Here is an 8,165-nt window from a genome sequence, read left to right as displayed (position 1 = left end):
CACTTTGAAGAAAATCTTTCTGATCTTGGGCCAGACAAACATTCCTTATGTACAACACCAAAAGCATGATCCATAAAACTAAAAATTGATAAAACGGACTTCATAAAAAGATATTATAATCTGCTATTTGAGAAACACTGTGTTTAGAAAATGAAAAGACAAGCCCTAGATTAGGATAAAATATTCACACAATGTTCATGTAGCAGGTATCCTAGAAAGGACTTTTATGTAATATATAACAAACTCTAAAAACCTAAAAGAAAAAAGCAACCTAATTAGAAAATAAGCAAATTTGAGTAGACACTTCACTAAAGAAAATATATGAATGGCAATCAGCATATGAGAATATGCTCAATATCATAATTCATTGTGTAAATGCTAATTAAAAATATGAGATACCAGTCAGATCTGTTAATATTAGTAAGATTGAACGCACTGAGTATCCCTAGTGTTGACAATAATGCTGGTAGGATTAAAAAATGGTATACTCACTTTAGAAAAGAGGCAGTTTAAAAAATTGAACATACAGTTACTATATGATCGACTCATTCCACTCCTAAGTATTACCCAAGAGGAATGAAGGCATATGTCCAAAGACTTGTACATAAATGTTTATTGCAGATTTGCAATTCCCCAAACTACAAAGAACCCAAATCTGTACCAATAGGTGAAAAAATAAACTGTGGTATATCCTTGCAATGGAATACTACTCAGCAACAAAAAGGTATTATTGATATATCTTAACCTGTGAATGAATCTGAAAATAATCATGTTGAGCTAAGGAAGCAGTATATACTTTATGAGTCCACTTATGAAAAGTTGCAGGTAATTCAATATATAATACAGTGACAAAATGCAGATCAGCGATTGCTGAGAACAGTGTGGGGGGAGGGGGGAGAGTCCAGGGAGGGTAGAAAGGATTCCAAAGAGGTATAGGGACACTTGGTGTAGTGAGCTACAGTGTGTCTTTCCAAAGGATATATCCAAGTCCTAACCCGTGGTACCTGTGAATATGACTTTATTTGGAAACAGGTTCATTATAGACACAATTAAGAACATGAGATGAGGTCAACCTGGATTTAGGGTGGCCCTAAATCTGATGCTTGGCATCTTTAAAAGTGCAAGGAGAGGGTGATGGATACATGCAGGGAAGTTGGCCATGTGAAGATGGAGGTATAGATTGCAGCTATGCTGCCACAAGACCAGGAACACCAAGAAACAACAGGAAACACCACGAAATCCAAGAGGCAAAGAAGGATTCTCTCCTAGAGCCTTTGGAAGGAATATAGCCCTCTTGATGCCTTGATTTTGAATTTAAGGCTTCCAGAACTGTGAGAAAATAAATGTATGTTGTTTTAAGCCGCTGGATTTACAGTAATTTATTATGGCAGCCACAGGTAACTAATACAGATGGATATATTTATTGTTATGGTTGTGGTAATGGTTTCTCATATATATATCATATATATCATATATATATGGTATATATATGGTGTATATATATGGTATATATATATGGTGTATATATATGGTATATATATATGGTGTGTATATATGGTGTATATATATGGTGTGTATATATATATATGGTGTATATATATATATGGTGTATATATATATATGGTGTATATATCGTGTATATATATATATATGGTATATATATATGGTATATATATCGTGTATATATATATATGGTATATATATGGTATATGGTATATATATGGTGTGTATATATATATGGTGTATATATGGTATATGTATGGTGTGTATATATATATATGGTATATATATGGTGTATATATATATGGTATATATATGGTATATATATCGTATATATATATGGTATATATATGGTATATGGTATATATATGGTGTGTGTGTATATATATATATGGTGTATATATATATGGTATATATATGGTGTGTATATATATATATGGTATATATATACCATAATACATATATTATATATAATTATTAATTTATACATTTTACTTATGTGTAATTTATTGTATAACAGACCTCAAAGATGTTATAAAGGCCAGCAGCAATAAAGAGGATTCTAATATGCTTAACAAACTGAACCTAATTTTTGTATATTAAACAGCATACCCCCAAACTTAGTTGAAATAAACATTTTAGGTACGTACTCATGGAATATTTGTCAGTGTTGGCCAATACAAGTCCGCTGCTAAATAACCCACAGGTTGAAAAAGAGCTCAAAATGGAAATTAGAAGATAAGTGTATTATAATGTAACATACTAGTATGTGTGGGATGCAACTACAGCCAGCCTTAAGAGTAAAATATTAAAAATGAAATTTCTGACCTTAATGGCATATATTTAAATGGAAAGTTTTAATACTCAATGCTCTAGCATCGATTTCAAGCAATCAGAAGAATAACTGAAAATTAAACAAAGGAAATAGAAGAAAATAAGAAAAATTAGTAAACCAGAAAATAAAAATGTAGCAGAGAAAATTAACAAGACCCAACTTATATTTTTGGGAAAAAAACAGTAAAATTGATACCCTCCCTTTTAAGATGCAGCAAGAAAAATAGAAGCCAAAAATAAAAAATCCCCAGAAAGTAGGGATCAAAAACAGGCCATCACCAAAAGCCCTACAAACATAAATGAATTTATATCAATAAATTCAAAAATTAAAAGAACAAATTATTAGAACTGATAAGGTTAGCAGGGATTCTGAACACAAGTCAGCATACAAAAATCAACTGTATTTCAATAACTGATAATGAAAATGGGAATAATATAATTTACAGTAAAATCAGATGAACCAAATACCTAAAAATAAAGCAAATAAAGTGCAAGACCATTTCATAGAAAAATTTTAACGTATTAGTAAAAAAAATCCTCTCAATAAAGTAATAAACAAATTAAAGATATAATATCATTAACATGTAGAGAAAGGATCACAAAGATCCTCAAAATTGACAGAGAATTAAATCCAATCCCGATTAACATCTTATAATACTTTTATATTGAAAATGACACATAAAAATTCAAAAGCCAAACAGAGTCATGACATTCTTAAAGAATAATAAATTCAGGAGGGAGGCAAGATGGTGGAGAAGTAGGGAGCTCTGTACATTGCACTTGCCCCCACCTCTCAAACGGAGAAGGCCTGAAGCCATAGGAACCCTTACAGAATCCAGGAGTTTGGGAGGAAAAGGAGACAGTCTGCTGAGAAAATCTTATAGTGTGAGTGTGAACTGGGGAAGATAAAAATGGGACGGGACCAGGGACACGGAGGGAGGGGGGAAGCCCCCTTTGCGAGGAACCGTGGTGAGTCTAGGGGAAAAAAGAAAGAGTGGCCAAAACTGCTCAAGACACTGTCCCTGTTGCTGGAGAAGAGGAAAACCTCGGCTAGGGACACAGAGGGATCTGGTTTCCTGCTGTCCAGCTGACCCTAGGTGGGACGCACTGGTCCCAAGTGACCCCGGGAGAAACTGCTCCTTGATCGCCAGCTTGACCTGGAGGGGAAGTGGAGGTGCCTGTAGCAGCACCTCTGTGCTTCTGGCTCAGCTCGATTTCCAGCGGGGAGGGGAGAAGCTTGAAATTGCTCTGAGGGACTCGCCTGCAGGTTTATATTTCGGCCAATACCAATGGGGCACGGGGACTAAGATGTGGAAACGAGGCCTGGCTTGGGATAAACAGCATGGCCCGCCTCGGCTACACCCGCGGCACAGGGAGATCGGACCCAACAGAGTAAGGTGCAATGCTTGGTTGAGAAGGGACTGGGACACTTCCATTTTTCTCCCCACAACCACCAAGGCAAGACCTCAGGAAGCGGCCAGTGGGACACAGTGGAGGCTAAGACCTGCATACACCAAACCACGCCCATCCCCACTAGAGAGCTTGTGGTTTTTTGTTTGTTTGTTTGTTTGTTTGTTTTTGTACCAGAGCCCTGGGCAAGACCAACATGGATGCACTGCCCTGATTAATTCTGGTCACAGGCTTGCTTAAACAGTCACATGTAACCCATTCTCTAGATGTATATTCTACACCTCCAACGCTACCTTTCTATCTCTCACTCTCTCTGGAGTAATAAGACTATATAGTTTCTCTGAGTAACATTATCTTCAATCTTCACTTCTTTCTCCTAACTTCTAACCATATTCCCCTTTTTCTCTCTCTGAGTTAAGCCTGTTAGTCTCTTCCTGGTCATTTCCTTTCCAATTTTGCTTCGTCTCCACCCTGTCATTTCTCTCTTTGTATATGCTCTTCCATCAGCACTGCATATACCCAGCTCTTTATTTGTAGCTGGGAATTCTGGTTCTATGCTTTTAGACTGTCCTTTGTCTTTTGGGTTTTTTCTTTTTTCCTTTCTTTTCTTTTTTCTTTTGTATGTATTTTTATTTTTATTATTTGTCTTCCCTCCTTCCTCTTTTTTTTTTGTTCCTTCCTTTTTTTCTTTTTCTTTTTCCCTTTTGGTTTGCATGTTTTTTGGATTCGTCTGTGCGTTTGCGTGCCTTTGTTCCCTGTGTGTCTGTCTCTCTGTTTTATTTTTCAGAGCTACCTGAAGAAACAGGCCAAAGTACACATGGTGGACAGTCCCAAATACCACTACGAGTACAGAAATAAAATAACCAAAGTCTCAACAAAAGAGACCAAGAGACACCATTCAAAGAACACCTCCTGGACAGACAGGCCTTGGACTGTCAAAGAACCCTCTTTGGTACAGCAGCACTCGCAGGTGCAGAGTGCATAACAAGCTTTTAAAACTAACAAGAGACAGAAAGCTAACCAAAATGACGAAACGGAAGAACTCTACTCCAAAAAATTCCAGGAAGAAATGACAGCTAAAGAACTGCTCAAAACAGATATAAGTAACATAACTGAACAAGAATTTAGAATAATAGTCATAAAAGTAATCACTGGGCTTGAAAAAGGCATGGAAGACATCAGAGAAACTATTGCTACAAAGACTATGGAGCTTAAAAATAGTTGTGATGAATTAAAAAATGCTATAAATGAGATGCATAATAAAATGGAGGCGTCCAATGCACGGATTGAAGAGGCAGAAAGGAGAATAAGTGATTTAGAAGATACAATTATAGAAAAAGAGGAAGTTAAGAAAAAGAGAGATCAATTGATCCAGGAACACAAAAGGAGAGTTCGAGAGCTCAGCGATAAAATAAAAGGGAACAATATCTCTATCTTAGGAACTCCAGAAGAGGAAGAGAGGGAAAAGCGCCGAAGGAGTCCTTGAACAAATTATAGCAGAGAACTTCCTCAATCTGGGGAAGGAAACAGACATTGAAATCCAAGAGGCACAGAGAACTCCCCTCAGATGTAACTTGAATTGATCTTCTGCACGACATATCATGCTGAAACTGGCCAAATATAAGGACAAAGAGAGAATTCTGGAAGCAGCTCCGGAGAAAAGGGCCTTAACATACAAAGGGAAATCTATCAGAGTGGTGAAAGATCTATCTACTGAAACTTGGCAGGCCAGAAAGGAATGGCAGGAAATCTTCAATGTGATGAACAGAAAAAAATATGCAGCCAAGAATCCTCTATCCAACAAGGCTGTCATTCAGAATAGAAGGAAAGATAAAAGTCTTCCCAAATAAACAAAAATTGAAAGACTTCATCACCACTAAACCAGTCCCACAAGAAATCTAAAGCGGGACTCTCTGGAGGAAATGTTGCAAGGAATGCAAAGTACTAGAGATACCACTACAAGCATGATTCCTACAAAGGACACAATGACTCTAAACCCATATTTTTCAATAATAATTTTTTTTGCAATTACAGAGTGGTATTTAGTTAAGAGAACAATTATTTTGTATAAGATGCATCAGAGACAACTGAAGATGTATGAACTCCCATCCCCAAGAAGCACATGCTTGAAATATCCATGTCAATTTATAGCTCCTCCTATACTGTCTCAGGCAAAGTTTGTGGCTACTGAAAATACCACCAGGACAGGGATATCTGAAGTCCCATTCCATAGTGTGTTAACTATCCAAAGAAGAGTCACTGTACAGTTTAAAAACTTAGCTTACACCACCTTACCGTTTTTTTTTTTTCTTTAAAAGGAGTGAGTTGTATACAGAGGGGGTTAAATGCTTTTAGACAAGAAAAAAATAAACTGAAACCAACTTATTCATCCTCATCACCTTCTTCATCTTCCTCCTCATCCTCTTTATCTTACTTGTCTTCTTCCTCTTGCTTCTTTTTCTTGCTTGTTTTCAGCCTGATGACTCCCTTTTTTGGTCCCATCAGGGTTTCCTTTAGCTAGGTATGTAGCAATATCTTTTCCTATTTTTCCTTCAGCTAAGCAGCCTTCTTTTCATGGGGCTGCTTATCATCAGTGCCAGTGTTATCCCTCATCTCTCCCAGTTTCTTTGCAACATCACCAATGGACAGGCCGAGATGTTTTCCTTTGAGTTTTGGTTGATACTCAGAGCAAAACAAGAAAAAGGCCAAAGGAAGACTCTTGGGTACATTGGGATCCTTGAACTTCTTTTTTGTTTCCCCGTTAGGGTGGACGTAAATTTTCATTTCTCTTTCATAATGGGCCTTTTGTCTGCCTTTGCCATGTCTTTAAATTTTCCTTTCTCCTGAGCAGACATGGTCTTCCACCTGTCTAACACTTTTTAGAAAACTCAGGGAAGTTTGCTGAAGCATGTGAATGATTCTTGTGCTTCTCCTCTCTGCAGATCTGCATGAAGAATGCATAGGATGAATTATTCCTCTTGGCTTCTTAAAATGTCCTTTGCTTGTGTTTAATTATTTTCCCGAATGAGGCACAGAATGGCCCAGTGCCTGCCTGGTTCTCACTTGCCCTGGCCCTACTCAATGGAGCTCAGTGTGCTGCAACTGTTGTCATGACCATTATTTTAAAGCAACCTTATGTAAGCTTGTGTTTAGTGCCAGAATATAGATAACTTGCATAGAAGACAGAATCTAGAATTGACTCATATACAGGAATACTTGATATAAAACAAACTTGAGGGCGCCTGGGTGGCTCAGTCAGTTAAGTGTCCAACTTCGGCTCACGTCATGATCTGGTGGTTCATAAGTTCAGGTTCTACATGGGGCTCTTTACTGTCAGCACAGAGCCCACTTCAGATCCTCTGTCCCCCTCTATCTCTGCACCTCCTCAATGGTCTCTCTCAAAAATAAATAAACATTAATTTTTTTAACATTGGCCATTCATAACACTAGGGAAAAGACTGTCTTTGTAGTAAATGGTGCTGTATCAGTTCTATATTCATATATCCAAATAGCCACATGTCTAAGAAAAACTTTGCCCCTACTTCAGACCAAAACAAAACAAACATCAGTTCTAGGTGCATTGTACATCTGAATCTGAAAGGTAAAACAAATTTCTAGAAGAGAATGTAGAATATTTTCATGACATCTGAGTAGGCAAATGTTATGTTAAAAAGATACAAAAATCACTAACCATAAAGGAAATAAATTGAACCACATTAAAAGCAAAGAGTTCTATTCATAAAAAGAAAACAGTAAGAGAATAAAAAGGCGAGCCACTGAGAAGAAATTTATTACGTGTATCTCTAACAAAAGGCTTGTATCCAGAGTACAAAATGAACACCTACAGATCAATAAAAAGAAAGACAAGGATACAATGATGGCTCAACATCAGCAAATCAATGGGACACGCCACAAAATGAAGGATAAATATCATAGGATCATTTCAATAGATACACAAAAAGCATTTACAAAATTCAACATCTCTTTATGATACAAACTCTTAACAGAAGTGGGTATAGAGAGCACATACCTCAACATAATAAAGGCCGTATGTGACAGTCGCACAGCTAACATCCTAGTCAATGGTGAAAAGCTGAAAGCCCTTCCTCTAAAGATCAGTAACAAGACAAAAATGCCCACTTTCATCACACAAGGTATTGGAAGTCCTAGCCAGAGCAATTAGGCAAAAAATAAAAAAGAAAATAAAAGGACATCCAAATTGGAAAGAAATTAAATTGTCACTATTTGCAGATGACATGGTATTATACAGAAAAAACCCTAAAGCTTCCAACAACAACAACAAAAAAAACCTGTTAGACCTTTATAGGCCAGTATCTCTGATGAGCATAAATGTAAAAATCCTCAACAAAATATTAGCAAACCAAATCCAACAATACATTTTAAAAATCATTCACAGTCAA

General features: G+C 36.8%; 1 pseudogene; it reads right to left on the bottom strand.

Moving 5' to 3' along the window:
• Positions 1–6,126: 6,126 nt before the first annotated feature.
• On the bottom strand, positions 6,127–7,818 carry LOC120224498 (annotated as a pseudogene).
• Between the last annotated feature and the right edge of the window lie 347 nt (positions 7,819–8,165).

This window comes from Hyaena hyaena, unplaced genomic scaffold (assembly GCF_003009895.1).
Source record: "Hyaena hyaena isolate Hyena2069 unplaced genomic scaffold, ASM300989v1 scaffold_1182, whole genome shotgun sequence".
Taxonomy (NCBI): Eukaryota; Metazoa; Chordata; class Mammalia; order Carnivora; family Hyaenidae; genus Hyaena; species Hyaena hyaena.
This window is presented reverse-complemented; position numbering and strand designations above follow the sequence as displayed.